At 38.0% G+C, this 16,099-nt stretch overlaps 1 long non-coding RNA gene across 1 annotated transcript in view; it reads left to right on the top strand.

The window, feature by feature from the left end:
• Positions 1–2,501: 2,501 nt before the first annotated feature.
• Positions 2,502–16,099, top strand: part of LOC123335009 — a 69,583-nt gene continuing 55,985 nt past the window's right edge. The window contains exon 1 of the long non-coding RNA XR_006553222.2: positions 2,502–2,892. This is a non-coding gene — a long non-coding RNA (uncharacterized LOC123335009). The remainder of the gene's footprint in view (positions 2,893–16,099) is intronic.

Here is a 16,099-nt window from a genome sequence, read left to right as displayed (position 1 = left end):
TAACTTCCTTCATTATTTATTATTCCATTCATCAGTTGCTTATTGCATATCTATCATATGATTGTCCAGATTTCTTAGTGTTAAAGGTAATGTACGTAAGAACTCAGGACTTCCCAGGTGGCTCAGTGATAAAGAATCTGCCTGCCTATGCAGGAGACCCAAGAGATGCAGGTTCGAAATCTGGTCCAGGAAGATCCCCTCTAGAAGGAAATGACAACTCACTCGGTATTCTGGCATGAAAAACTCTTGGGCAGAGGAGCCTGGCAGGTTACAGTCCATAGGGTCACAAAGAGTCAGACATGACTTAGCAACTAAACAACAAACTTGAGGACTCAGACTCCAATCTTTGGCATCTTTAATCAAGGACTTTCTATGGCACTGTCCCTGAAGCCACAGTGAAGAGCTCCATATGGTCTGATGACAATCTCATTTTCATCTTTTGTGTTCTCTGTTCAAATAGCCCTCCACAGAACCTCAACCATCCCCCTCTAAATGCACACAACCTCTGTTTATTTAAATCTGCTCTGCGACCGTCCACTCCAACTTTTCACCCTTGTGATCAGTGCCATGGCCCATGTTTCAAAGGCCTAATCTGAAGACACTATTTATCCTCAAACTCTTGCCTACTCACCAATGGAAATGGACTTTCTCTGCTTCTCGCATCAGCTGGACCAGTCACACTTGTGAGTGTCTCAGTCTCTTAAGTATGGTATAATCATAGCTCAATATTTAAAGAGGTTCTGGACATCTGGAATGTTACATTTATCTCTAGAAACTGTTTATTGAAGAAATACATTTAGCTTTTTGATGGACTTTGAGAGTACTCCTGATATGAACTTGATTGAATAGAAAATTTTCCCCTTGGTTTTAGTTTTGATCCTTCAACATATTAAAATTACATATTAGATTAATAATAAATGTTCCTGTTAAGATATATTGAAATATCCTCCACTGTATCTAGTATTTGGATTTGAAATACAAAATATTCTTTATAGAACTCCATAAACTTCTGGTAATGGAACGCCTAAGTGGTCTTCATTAATTCTTGCTCATGGAATTACTCTTAATCACTAAAATACACGTATAAAAGCTAACATTAACATTTTAAATTTAATTTCCTCCAACAGTCTGACTACCATTCAAGTTTTGCCAACATTACCAAAGGTGATATTGCCACTTTGTAGCAGTAGATGGTAAGAATACTCAGTGTTTCCATTTTTATGAAACACATTTTGTCATTTATGCATCTTCAACATTATGTTACACTGTGTGTGGCTTTCTACCAACATATTAATAGCTTTCAAAATAACGATTCTGTTAGTTAAATTTCACCACTTGCAATTTATTTTGTTACTTGGGTACACCAGGATGCACTGAGGCATATTTAATACTATGCATTTAATATATGGGTTTCCCAGTTTGACTCAGATGGTAAAGAGTCTGTCTACAATGCGGGAGACCTGGGTTCAATCCCTGGGTTGGGAATATCCCCTGGAGAAGGAAATGGGAACCCACTCCAGTATTCTTGTCTGGAGAATTCCATGGGCAGAGGAGCCTATTGGGCTACAGTCCATGGGATCGCAAAGACTTGGACACGACTGAGCAACTAACATTTCACTTCATAGTAACATATAATCATAATGCCAGGGCAGCAAAATAATATAAACTAGCATTTTCTTGAGGATTCACATGTATCATGTATACCATTAACCACTTGATATGAATTCCAGAATGTGATTTTACCAAAAAAAATAAAATAAAATAAATCTGAAATAGGTACTATCATATTTCCCATTTTAGGGATAGGAAAATCTGAGGCTTAAAGATTGAATTCTCACTCCGAGCACACAGAAATAGGAAATCTAGAGTCTAGGGAATCAGATTTCAGAGTTAATGCTCAAATTCATTTTATTATGACAAAATTTTCAGTTCATATAGGCACTACTCTTCAAAGGTTAACCACCTGTTATTATTAAGCTCTGGACTCCCCAGGTGGTAAAGAATACACAGGACCTGGTAGGAGATGTGGGTTTGATTCCTGGATCAGGAAGATCCCCTGGAGTAGGAAATGGCAACCCACTCTAGTATTCTTTCCTGGAAAATCCTATGGACAGAGAAGCCTGGCGGGCTATATCCACGAGGTCACAAAGAGTGGAGTGTAAACACACCTGAGCATGTATGCATTACTAAGCTCTGTAGTTAACACAGGTGTAACCACACCTTGCTGCCAATTACTGGTATGTTGACACTTCATTACAAAACAGCCCTTCCCTACTGTAAAAGGCATGCTATAGGCAGGTACTTTGCTATCACAAGTTCCTTATAATTGAGTATTGAATGACCTGGAAAGCAGGAGTGGGAGGAACATAAAGTTTTTTACCTATCCTAGGTTGAAAGAATTTAAGGCTATAATGTCTTCAATGATAGAACAGAGTACTTGAACACTTAACAGACATCACCTGTATTTATTTATGACCTTGTTACTAAAGCAGGTCCTTGAATGCTGTAATGAATAGAAACTGATGAGAGGGTAGATGAGAATTTCAGGCAAGGCTTTACTGGTACTCCTGCTGCAGCACATGGTAGTGAAAACAAGTTACAGATTTCCTTGTTCATTCCCAGAGGGTTATCAGTTACTAAAATGGGGTGTGGGTAGGGCTAATCCGTGGGTTGGGCCAGAGTGCGGTCTCAGGTGATCTGTCCACCCCCTTGGTGCCTCTGGGCACGGGTTGAATGTGCAGTATCCTGCTTCTCCTCCTGCCACCTGAGAAGAGGCTATTGGGCTTTTGGTCTCTTCAGTCCTCAATATTACAAATGCAACATTGCATAAAGTCAGTTCCTTTCTTCTTGTCATCTACACTCCTCAGCCTGTTTATCTTCATCACAAACTGGGTAAGTACCCTGAGGTCAGAGATGAAGTTTTAAACGTTTTTGTTCAGAATTATCCACAGAGCATAGGGTCTAAATGTTTCTGTCAATTTACTGATTAATTGAAACTTGGCTTCCAGAGCTGTGATACTACTACTAATAATGATACTGCTGCTGCTGCTGCTGCTAAGTCGCTTCAGTCGTGTCCGACTCTGTGCAACCCCAATAATGATACTGAGATGAATATAAAAACATGGAGTGAGTGATTGCATATCTAGAAAAAATAGATGCCAGCGAAGCACACACCAACCATTCCCAGACAAGTCTCGTTTTCATTGGAAAGGAAAATTCTTCCTAATAATTTTACTTTTTGGTTGTTTTCAAGGGTACATTTAGAGGAAGAGTGTCAGTCTAACCCAGTATTTCTCAGTCATGGCTGCACCATAGCGTCCTCTGGGAAGACGCTAACACATACTGATGCTTGCTCTAGGTTGTGGGACAATTAAAGTGGATTCTCCACAGCTGCAACTCCAGGAGTGCTAAGTTTTAGAAGCTCAACAAGTGATTCTAATGTGCAGCTAGACTTGAGAAACTGCACTAGCTGTATATGTGTGAACAGATAGATTGAGTGATAGAGGAAACAAGGTTTTCTTGACAATTGTGTAGAATTGAAAGTAACCAGTTCTCTCCCCACATTCCTTTAACTGAGGCTATCCATATTCTTAACATTGTATTTAAGAATTGTGGCAAATATTTTAATCACTACCTTTAAGGCTATTTTGTTTGACTTGTTATATGACCTCTGCTCACAGAAACTAAATTAGAAAACAGTCCTATGGTAGAAGTTTAAAAACTGTTTGGGAAACTGCAAAGCATTTTTACCCTTCATTTCAACCTTCAGGAGAGCCCTAGATTTGGTGAGGGGAGAGAGTAGATTAATCAGGTTATAGGATCATTTATTTTTTATCCTTTCTCTGGAGGATATCAGCAAGAGCTTCTACGTAGGAGACTTATTTTTGTAATGTGAGCAATTGTTCTTTAGGAATGAAATTCTGTTCCACTTACAAAAGACGTGAGAAAGCTCAGGGTGCCCCCTTGAACTGTCTGACACTTTGCACAAAAGGTAAATCTGCTAAAAATATTTTTTTTAAATACTTGAAATTCTCTCCCAACATTTTCTAAAGTGCAGAAGAATGAGAAATCAACTTCTAGAAAAAGGAAGAAAGAACAGAAAGGCTAACAAGCCTCACAAGAAAGCAATTTTCTGAATAGAAAAAAAAAACTCATAGTTTTCTAAAATTGAAGAACATTATTCCTTCAAAGAAAATGTCTCAAAGTGTCCTTAAAAAATATCAGTCCCTGTTAAAATCAAATTGTGTCATTTTTATCGAAGTACCCATAGATTTGTCAATTTTGTAATTGGGTTGGTTGGGTCATCCAATTTGACACCTGTGGGGATTTCACCACCAGGCATTCTTATCAATTTTTTAATAAATTCCACAGATTGAGAACGGTAAATAATAAATGATACAGAGCTTGCAAAGTCAATATTTAATTTAACATAGACTCAGGGAAACTACACTATACATACACATAATTCTATGGCTTAAGTTTAAAGAAATAAGTGTCTTTATTATAAAAACTGAAAAGAAGAAAAAAGAGATCAAGGTTTTAAAAGGCATGAGACTGTGGCAAATCATATACCTCAAAAGGCTAATACATGAGTGCAGTTAATCAGCTTACTCATCTAAATAGAGAAATACTTGGAAACCAAAAACAAGGCTCCCTAATTTCTTGTTAGAGCTGGAACATACCAAAGAACTATATTAATGTTTAACCAACATTGCTTTTCCAAAATGGATATTCAAGTGGCAAAGGACTTTTAAAAATTAAGGAAAAACCCGTTCACACAGAAGACAGAATGATAGTAATTATTGAATTTGGAGACACAGAGTGCAGAGAAAACATTCTGATAGGATCACAGTAGCTACTTTTTAAAAATGCTAACTTCAGCCTATTTTTGGTATAAAATTTGGTTTTACTTGTGTTTAGAAGTCCAACATATTCACAGTTTGGTGCCTTATTGAATCTTTGAACAGGAATTTTTCATGGAAAATGTGGTTTCTACTACCTGGTTTTACTGGAGAAACAGAATTGTCCTGGACTTAAATACTACATATTTGAATGTTACGATTAATAACCTCAACCAACCAGCAAACTATGCCCCAAACTTTAAAGATATCTAAGTGGCTCAGATGGTAAAAGAATCTGCCTACAATGCTGGACACCTGGGTTCAATCCCTGGGTCGGGAAGATGCCCTGGAGAAGGGAATGGCTACCCACTCCACTACTCTTGCCTGGAGAATTCCATGGACAGAGGCACATACAGTCCATGGAGTTGCACAGAGTTGAACATGACTATCACTTTCACCATTTTTTAAAAGCAAGCAAGCAGCTAATGTTTACAAAGCCAGAGAGAGTCAAATGAAATGAGGAAATGAAGACACTGAGTCTAAAAAAATAATGTCATTACTAACTCCTGGAAAGAAAGGGCCCTGTCTTACTGTTCTCACTTTCCTCATTATAGTACTTTGCACAAAGGGTATTTGTTTGAATTGGCTTTTTGTCCCCTTAAGTCCCAGTTTTGAAGAGTGTTTTCCTAATGTTATATGCCTCCCTTATTATTTCAAGACAGTTTTTTTAAAATTCAACAGTTATTTTTTTTTCAGAAATTTAGAAAATAAGATTAGTACTAGTAGAAATACGTAGAATTCATCTAAAATAGGATGGGATAAATAGAATTGTATAATTGTTTTGGAAAGTAATTGTAAATGTAAAGTTTGAACATCCACTTACAGGTTCAAATTATGTGTAGATCAAGGCAGGATACAAAAACAGATATCCCATAGATAAACCCTTTTTATAGGACGGGGACCATGGGCTAGAAGTCCTGTTCCATTCAGTTTCTCCTGCTCCCTGTCTCGTTCTCTCAGGTTGCTATCCTCTGATAATATTTTTCTATCTTCTCAGTAAAATATTCACTGTTTACTCAGATATTTAGCCTTTGCAACCAAATGAGATCAATCTAATGTTAACAACAGTAGGCATCACAATAGATTAGTAATAAAGAAGATGTATATCATGTAAAAGTTGTCTAGTTCCCCCCAACACACATCATAAAAATGAAGGTAGCTAGTGCCCCCCACCTCCACACACAACTTAAAAATGTAGGTAGCTGCCTACAGCTAATGTATACAGCTGGTCCTACTCAGGAGTTACTGAAAAACTAAAGGAGAATGATCACCCAAAATTTGGATGAATGAAATATAGTGAGAGGAAAAAATATATATATAGCTAGTTTTAAGTATAGCTAGAAGAGTTCAGCTACCAAGCCATTAGGAGGCAAAAATCTGCTAGTGACAGATATATTTAAAGCTTCCAGCAAGTATCTCCTGTGTTTTTCAGTGAAAAACAGGGTACAATGCAAGGTCAAAAGCATAAGCCAATGCCAAAAAAAAAAAGTCAAACAACGGGGCACTGAATTTCAGTCATCATTTAGAAACAGAGGAGCTTATTTACAGTTAAACTAGATCAATGTGCGTCTTGGTTTTAAATCCTGCAATAGTTTTCCATTGGACTTAGAATAAAAGTCAAATTCCAAGCCCTGGCCAGTGGAACCCATGCCTGTTTCTCTGACACTATTTTGCTTCTCCCATCCTTCTCTATGCTCCTTGTTCAGGCATCTGTTCTGTCCCGAAATAGGACAAGGATTCCAGTCCCTGAGTTCTTAAGGGTTCTTGTTTCTCATCTTGTTTCTCACAGCTTCTCATCTCCAACCCCTTGGTCCCACAAGAGCCTTCCCAAATCAGAATTTTTCCTCTATCACAATCACTTAACACACATTTCTTTACAGCACTTAGCTCCATTAAACAATATCTTGCTTATCTGTTTTCACGCCTATTTCTGTAATTTGTCTCTATAATGTAAGCTCAACATTCCAAAGACGTGAGCTATTCTGCCTGGTCCATCGTATTTCCCATGAACTGGAATAGCATAGGTGCCTAACTGATTCTTACAGACAATGTAATTTTTAATGTCATATATTTATTCACTAAACACTGATGTAGTATTACTATAACCTAGTCATTATTCTAACCCCTTTATGAACATTAACTAATCTAACCACATTATGACATAGGCTTTAGAGTTATTCCCATTTTACAGATGAAGAAACTGAAGTATAGGGAGGTTCAGTTACTTGCCAAAAGTCAAAGAGCTAGTAAGAGGCAGAGTGTGGATAGAGCCCAGACAGCCAAGCTCCAGGATTCATGCTACTAGCGCAATCGATTGCTGACTTTATTGTAAGCTATCAAATCAGAGTCAAGAATAAAGAACTACAATATTTGAGATAGAACCACAATTTAGTCTGTTTGTAGGAAGTGTGGCTGGTTTTCAGAAAGTTCCAGAATGTTTCAGGGCTTTAGTTTTGTGGCCTCGCTTAGAACAATTTCCCTTTACAATTAATCTTCAGCTTCTAAACTAATGCCTTCACATCTTGTGATGCCTTTCTTTCCTGACCAAATTTCTGAGTAGTAGTGTTTTACTCAGAGAAGAAAATCTTGTTACCTTTATTATTTATTTACTTATTGGTCTCACCACCCAGCATATGGAATCCTAGTTTCCCAACCAGGGATCAAACCCACACTCCCCGACCCACTGCATTGGAAGCTCAGAGTCTTAACCACTGGACCACCAGAGAAGGCTCTTAAGTTATAACTTTTAAATTACACTTACCCAGTGTTCTTGCCTGGAGAATCCCAGGGACAGGGGAGCCTGGTGGGCTGCCATCTACGGGGCTGCACAAAGTCAGACACGACTGAAGCTACTCAGCAGCAGCAGCAGCAGTGTTCTTGCCTGGAGAATCCCGGGGAAGGGGAGCCTGGTGGGCTGCCATCTATGGGGCTGCACAGAGTCAGACTCGACTGAAGCGACTCAGCAGCAGTGTCCCATGACGTTTGGATAGTTGTTCCTTTAAAAAAAAGAAAAAGCTTATGTGGTGGAAGCAATGTATAACAAAAGAAGAGTAAAAAGTTAAAAATAAAAATAATATTTTGTAACACATATAAGAAAAAGAATGTAAAATGTGTAAATTGGTCCCACATTGTGAAGCCATATGATGTTTACAAAATATTATATTTGTATATTTCCAAGGTCTTTTATATTTATTAGAATGCTTTAGGCTAAATTGAATTTTGAGTACTAAATGAGGAAACTAAGTGATTAATTCTCTAAATTTTTGAAGAATTGAGGACTGCATTTAAATAATATTTTAAAAGCATTTTCATTCACCTGTTGTTATGCCACTTTCTTCCTACTTTACCCAAATAATCAGTGACAATTTGCAGAGTTTTCCTAATCTAAGTTTCTGCCTGTCCATTAAAAACATATGAATGCCTCTAATGGCATTTTCCTTGTGGCCCTCCTTAGCCAGAACTCCTAAAGAAATTCAGCTGAAACTACGACCTAGACTCTATCAACCCTACAGGCTGCAGAGCCGACATCTAAGAGAGATTTATGTGGTTTATCACCAAAATTTAGCTTTTTAACACAGTTATTAATCAGCCTGTTGAGATCTTATTTCCAAATGACACAATTTTCTGTAAGTCAAGAAACCTCCACCGAATTAGAGTTAGTCTGGGGGCAGGGAGTTGGGGGTGCAGGTGGAAGAGATATTAAATATGGCCGGGGAGTGATTTCTCCTGGGGAAATTAAAACATTTCAAAAGGATGAGGGCCTGTGTGTGTGTGTGTGTGTGTGTAGTGTGTGTAGTGTGTGTAGTGTGTGTGTAGTGATGGTATACTTCCTTTTCTCCCCTTCTTCCTACTCCTTCTCCATCTCTCCCTTCTTCTTGATCTTTATTACTTCTATTGCCAAATGTCTGATCTGATTTTTTTTAATACAAATTGGTGTGTTGATATTTATTCTAATGCCATCCTTCACTTACAATTTAAATGCTCTCTTCCTTAGGGTGTTTGGGCCATATTTATTTGCATTCAGAATGTGAACCAAAATAGAAACTGGAATTGCCTGTTTACAAAATTTAAACTTTGGATGAGGAAAATGGATTGTGAGCAAATGTCAAGTATGTCATCACTGTGGTTGTGTCTTAAGGAGAGAAATAGTTTTAAGCAAATATTTAGAGCACTTTGGCCTAATTAAAATTCTTCTACTCTTCTTTATATTTGTATGCCTCAGGGTAGACTTTAAATTATTTTTATTTTTGTTTTCCCTTTTGTGTCCTTCTGTAGTGAGCCCAACAGTAATTTTCCTTGACAGCCTTTATGTTTTCTTCTAATTCCCATTAGCATGTGTTTGTTATTTTTTTCCCTTCATATCACTGTCTCCTTTCTCTTTCAAATTTTATGGCATCTGTATCTGTAGAGATAATTGGGCCACAATCATAATCTGTGTCACAATCATTACGTGATAGGTATTTCTGCATATATATTTAGATGTTTAGAAATGCTTAGAATCTAGACAAAATGAACCAGTCATATCTTTTGTAGAGTCTGTACTCATCTTTTTGATTTTGTGGTGGGAAAAATATGGTTTTAGCTTAATTAAGTGAAAGATGACAAGAGTAAGACAGTGTCTCTGTGTTAAATAAACCCTTCCATTTAAATGACAGATATTGTCAGAAACAGCTAGCAAATGCAGACAGAGGAAGCTATGTGTGATTCTATCACAATGAACAGATTCACAGTGGATTCCCAGTAGGGCCAGGAAGTGGTTTAATACTGTACAAATGTCATTCACAGGTATTTTTTCAAAATAATTTGACCAGTAAATAGCTTGTCTTGACCAGATACTTTTTTTTTATCTCCAAAGTGTTGTAAGTCAATTAGTAACAACTGTGCAAGGGACTTAATTGTGGTAAATTTTGGTTTATTATCTATAAAATGATAACACGGCTTTCTTTATAGATTTAGAATGAGAGTTAAACTAAATTGTATATGTAAAGCCCTTAGTACAGTGCCGAGAGAATGTTTTTGTTGTTGTTCAGTCAATGAGTCATATCCCAGTCTTGTGACCCCATGGATTAAATAGCCTGCCTGGCTCCTCTGTCCATGGGATTTCTCAGGCAAGAATACTAAAGTGGGTTGCCATTTCCTTCTCCAAGGGATCTTCTCAACCTAGGGATCAAACTGCTGTCCCCAGCATTGGCTGGTGGATTAAAATAGTAAGCATTAAATATTATTACAAATTCATATTCACATAATCTATACTGGACAGAGGGCTTCCCTGGCAGCTCAGCTGGTTAAGAATCTGCCCGTAATGTTGGAGACCCCAGTTTGATTCCTGGATCAGGAAGATCCCCTGGAGAAGGGATAGGCTACCCACTCCAGTATTCTTGAGCTTCCCTGGTGGCTCAAATGGTAAAGAATCTGCCTGCAATGCAGGAGACCTGGGTTCCTTACTTGGGTTGGGAAGATCCCCTGGAGGAGAGCATAGCAACCCACTCCAGTATTTTTGCCTGGAGAATCCCATGGACAGAGGAGCCTGGCACACTACAGTCCATGGGGTCACAAAGAGTCACACATGACTGAGTGACTAAACACAGGCAGCATTCATTTAAAATATAAGCTAGGTAAGTGAATGATACAGAAATATATGGCAGAAGTCTTATCCTTGAGGTGTTTTCTATCTAGTTGGGAAACAAAATATTACATAAAACGTATAGATCTAGTCAGAATATAAGGGCTAAATTACATGGTAGGAAGTATAAGCAATATAGCAGATTAGAGGTGGAAACATGTATTATGGATGATGTTACTATGGAAGGTAGTTGTCACCTCAGTAAATACTTTCAGTAGTTGTAAATTTTGTACTGAATAATAATAATATAAAACTACTTCACGCTCATGTTTAAATCTCTCATTATGTTATCATGATATGCCCTTCTTGACTTCTCACATTTCTTTATTACCCCAAATGTAAATCATCATTCAAGACTATTGCCCTCTCTTCTTAGCCACTAAGTTGATCTTTATTAAGTGTAAATAGCTTCCTCAAGAATTTGAAATAAAGCCCAAGCCTGCCTGTGAGGCATAAGAAACCTGTAGGCTCTGTCCCCTGCCTGTTTCTCCAGCATTGTCCTCTGCTAGTCTCCTTTGTTCATCTGACTGAAGTCATTTTCTATCAATTCTGAGAACAAAGTCCTCTCTCCCTAGGACATTCATATTTTTCTGTTCCTTTGCCTGGGAATGCTCATTCCCCCACTTTTCCTGTAATTCAACGCTTATCTAAAATATCACAACTTTCTTCCAGCTCTCCCTCAATCTCTTTCCATGCATGCCCTTAGCCTCTGTATCTTAGCCCCTTGTTTCCTTCACAGAACGTACTGCATTTCTAAAGTATTTTATTTTCTCTCTGGATAATATTTTTGTTAGCCGTTCATCTCTGTCCTCTAGGGGAATGCAAGTTTCCTGAAGGCATGGAACATGTCTGTCTTATTCACCATTGCATCACGGAACACAATAAACATTTACTTTAAAAATGGGTAATCTGTTCTTCCCAGAGTTTTCATTTCTATCTAAAGTTATATGTATGAACCGAGGTTGTTCCTAACCCCCAGTCATGTCTTGAACTTGTCTTCCCTTGATCTTTTCACTGATACTGCTCTCTCCTCCTTAGACAGGCTCTGATCCCCATCATCTTGTATGAAAATCTCATCCATTTTTTTCCTTCCTCCATGAAACTATTTTTAAGCAAACATAAGCAAGCTCTCCCTCCTCTATCCCTCCCACAATTATATATATATATTCCACTCCAGTATTCTTGCCTGGAGAATCCCAGGGACGGGGAAGCCTGGTGGGCTGCCATCTATGGGGTCGCACAGTCGGACACGACTGAAGTGACTTAGCAGCATATATATATATATATATATATATATATACACACATACATACATATATGTGTGTGTATATATATATATATATATATATGTATGTATATGTATATATTTATCTTTTTCTCCCTTTGGGTACTCATTACTTTTCTCATAATACACTTTTTTTTAGCCCTCGCTTCATCCCATATAAACTTTTCTATCAGTTTGTGTCAGTTGGAATACTTTGATTATAAGCAGTAGAAGCCATCTATGGGTAACTTGAGTTTTAAAAAAAATGCAATACATGAGGCAGTTTATGGAATGGATGAAAAATAGAACCACTAGGCTTCAAGAAAGACTGAAATAAGGTAACTTCTAGAGCTAGGAATTAAAAAAAAATGAAAAGAATCATCAGGTTTCCACTGTCACAGAATGAATAAAGTGTTTTCTATTAGCTCATTGTATTCAGGATTCATTTTCCTGAGAGAGATTTTGGTTGACCTAATTTAGATTATTTTCCACCCATATTATGTTAATATTATAATCAACACCTTGAATAAATGTCCCACCAAAATTACAGTCCAATGAAGGGAGTGTGGTCTCTAACAAATAATTGAGGTCATCTCTTTACAGAAGAGAGAGAGTAACTCTGGGTAGGCAAACACAAAACAATTTTGGCTATGGCAAGCTTCACTGAGATGAGAAAGAACCTGACCAATTAAAGAACATAATAAAATATACCATATGTATAACAATACAAACATGCTTTTCTGATGACTAAAACCATGTAAAATAGATTAAAAACTGTATAAAACAGATGTTATTGCTTTACTACCTCATTCCTTTGGGAATTTTTAGACTGAAAAGCAGAGATTTGTTTTTTCCACTTAGGTCTTATACTGAAAGTGAAAAGTGAAAGTGCAAGTCGCTCAGTCATGTCCAACTCTTTGCGACCCCGTGGACTATACAGTCCATGGAATTCTCCAGGCCAGAATACTGGAGTGGGTAGCCTTTGCCTTCTCCAGGGGATGTTCCCAACCCAGGGATCATCCCCAGGTCTCCCTCATTGCAGGCGGATTCTTTACCAGCTGAGCCACAAGGGAAGCCCAAGAATACTAGAGTGGGTAAACTATCCCTTCTCCAGGGAGTCTTCCCAATCCAAGAGTCAAACCGGGGTCTCCTGCATTGCGGGCAGATTCTTTACCAACTGAGGTATCAGGTCTTATATTACTGTAACTTAGAAACCAGGATCACGGCAGCCAATGCCATCACTTCATGGCAAATAGATGGGGACAAAGTGGAACCAGTGGCAGATTTTTTTTTCCTTTAGTGTCCAAAATCACTGTGGACAGTGACTGTAGCCACAAAATTAAAAGACACTTGCTCTTTGAAAGAAAAGATATGACAAACTTAGACAGTGTATCAAAAAAACAGAGACATCACTTTGCCAACAAAGTTCTATGTAATCAAAGCTATGATTTTTCCAGGAGTCTTGTGTGGATGTGAGAGCTGGACTATTAAGAAAGCTGAGCACTGAAGATTTGATGCTTTTGAACTGTGATTTTGGAGAAGACTCTTGAGAGTCCCTGGTACAGCAAGGAGATCAAACCAGTCGATTCTAAAGAAAATCAACCCTGAATATTCATTGGAAGGACTGATGCTGAAGCTGAAGCATCAGTACTTTGGCCACCTGATGTGAAGAGACAACTCCTTGGAAAAGACGCTGATGCTGGAAACGATTAAGGCAGGAGAAAGTGGTGACAGAGAATGAGATGGTTGGATAGCATCGCTGACTAAATGAACAAAAGTTTGAGCAGACTGCAAGGGATTGTGAAGGACAGAAGCTTGCTGTGCTGCATGCAATTCATGGTGTCACAAAGAGTTGGATGTGACTTAGTGACTGAACAACAACAACGATTAAGAATTTGTAAGAACTGCTGTGTAACTATACATTCACTGGCCAGAACTACATTTTTCAGTTCTAGTCAGCAGAACTCTTATTTTGTTCATTCAGAATGACTGTTTCTAGACCACTGATTAGGTCTAGAAGTGCACATAATTCAGTATAATCCAAGTTGATGGCATAGGAGCCTAAACCTACTGCACACAGTTGATTAATGGGAACAAAACCTACTTATAGGCTCAGCAGTTCTGAAGGCAAGTAAAGCACAGGATTCATGTTTCCCCACCACCTACAGCATCTTCTCTCTAACAGCTCTTTTTGTCTTGTGTTTAAGGTAAAAGATAATTGGATGGAGCTTTGAAGTTATCAGGGAGGGAAGCAGACCCACCTGGTGTCTAGTTCTCCCTCTTTAAGAGGACTGAAATTTGAAGAGTTACCACATGCTTATGCATTTCAAACATGGGCCTCTCCTCCCTCTGTCTCTCCTAGGAATGCTAGTTGTAAAACCCAATTTACATACAGGATTTTGCAAATACACTTTTAAACCAATGACATACTTGAATGACTTTGTTTCACAACTTTAGAGCAAATAGATGTTTATACTTGATACATACCAATTTTTTTTACTTTTTTGCTGAATTGCCTATTGCATATGTTCATTAGATAAAAATAAATCATTTTACAAAAGTGTCACAAATTCCTAAACATTTAGGTTTGCCAGCCTAGTTCCAAAAGATAGAAGGGTCAAAAAAAAAAAAAAAAGAAAGAAAGAAAAGAAAATTATATATGTGTATACATATGTGTATGCATATTTATATGGGTGCCTATATATATTACTCCATGGACACAAAATGGTCCATTTGCAAAGAACCATCTTATCAGCATCCCAGCTTAAACAAACCCAAAGAAAAACTTCTTTGTTCAGTCTTTAAAAAATAAAAGCCAATTTCTTAAAAAAAAAATACATATGTTACATATATTCATTTGATTTAGATCCAAAAACACATGTGAATGAAAACACTTTGAGATCAACTTTAGAAAAACTTATATTAATGAGTTTAAAGTAAATTGGCAAAAATAATTTAGTAAGATTTTAAGGCCTCCAGTGAGCCTGACACTACACAAGGCATTGCTTTTATTGCTCAAAATCTGATAGTAATTTATATTCTGTATTCAGGTCCCTTCTCTTAAACAGAGCCCAGAAGTCAGGTGAGATTTATCTCCTCACATGTACCCAGACTTAGCTCTCTCTTATATTTTTAAGCTCTTTCACTTCTGTCTTCTAAATAATTTTCCATACCTGTGTCTCCAGTGTCCTCAATTGATTATCCACTAGGGAAATAGATGGGGAAACAGTGGAAATAGTGTCAGACTTTATTTTTCTTGGCTGCAAAATTACTGCAGATGGTGATTGCAGCCATGAAATTAAAAGACTCTTACTCCTTGGAAGCAAAGTTATGACCAACCTAGATAGCATATTCAAAAGCAGAGACATTACTTTGCCAACAAAGGTCCATCCAGTCAAGGCTATGGTTTTTCCAGTAGTCATGTATGGATGTGAGGGTTGGACTGTGAAGAAAGCTGAGAGCTGAAGAATTGATGCTTTTGAACTGTGGTGTTGGAGAAGACTCTTAAGAGTCCCTTGGACTGCAAGGAGATCCAACCAGTCCATTCTGAAGATCAGTCCTGGGTGTTCTTTGGAAGGAATGATGCTAAAGCTGAAACTCCAGTACTTTGGCCACCTCATGTGAAGAGTTGACTCATTGGAAAAGACTCTGATGCTGGGAGGGATTGGGGGCAGGAGGAGAAGGGGACGACAGAGGATGAGATGGCTGGATGGCATCACTGACTCAATGGATGTGAGTCTGAGTGAACTCCAGGAGTTGGTGATGGACAGGGAGGCCTGGCGTGCTGCAATTCATGGGGTCTCAAAGAGTCGGACCCGACTGAGCAACTGAACTGAATACTTCCTTCAGCTCTCTGGTTGAAAGTGTTTTTTTTTTTTTTTTTTTCCTTTACTCTCTTTTCTCCTCCCAAATTTAGGAAATACGTAGACTCCAGCATAACCTACCACCATCACATTTTTCCCATTGCATTAAAATGGTATATATTCTTATCTTTTATACAACTGCACTGGAAACTCTGGAAAGACAGTCTAAGTCTTGTTCATCATTGTAAGTGTGCATCATGGGCAATCCATACATGTGTACTGAATGATGAACTTGCTTACGTGTCTTTCTCCATCTTCTCTCATGCCTGCAACTTCCTTCCTTAAATAAAATGTAGCAGCATCCTTTGTAAAAGCAATTCCTGAAGCCAAACTAGTCCTGTATATACAGTGTCTTTTTTCCCCATGTTTTACACTGCTTGGATGTGTTCTAGCCTCTTCATTCTGACCATGTATTCAGCAAGTTGACTGCTGTAACACGATGTCTCTG

Source organism: Bubalus bubalis, chromosome 9 (genome assembly GCF_019923935.1).
Source record: "Bubalus bubalis isolate 160015118507 breed Murrah chromosome 9, NDDB_SH_1, whole genome shotgun sequence".
Taxonomy (NCBI): Eukaryota; Metazoa; Chordata; class Mammalia; order Artiodactyla; family Bovidae; genus Bubalus; species Bubalus bubalis.
The sequence above is the reverse complement of the archived record's forward strand: the minus strand, read 5'-3'. Positions and strand labels throughout refer to the sequence as shown.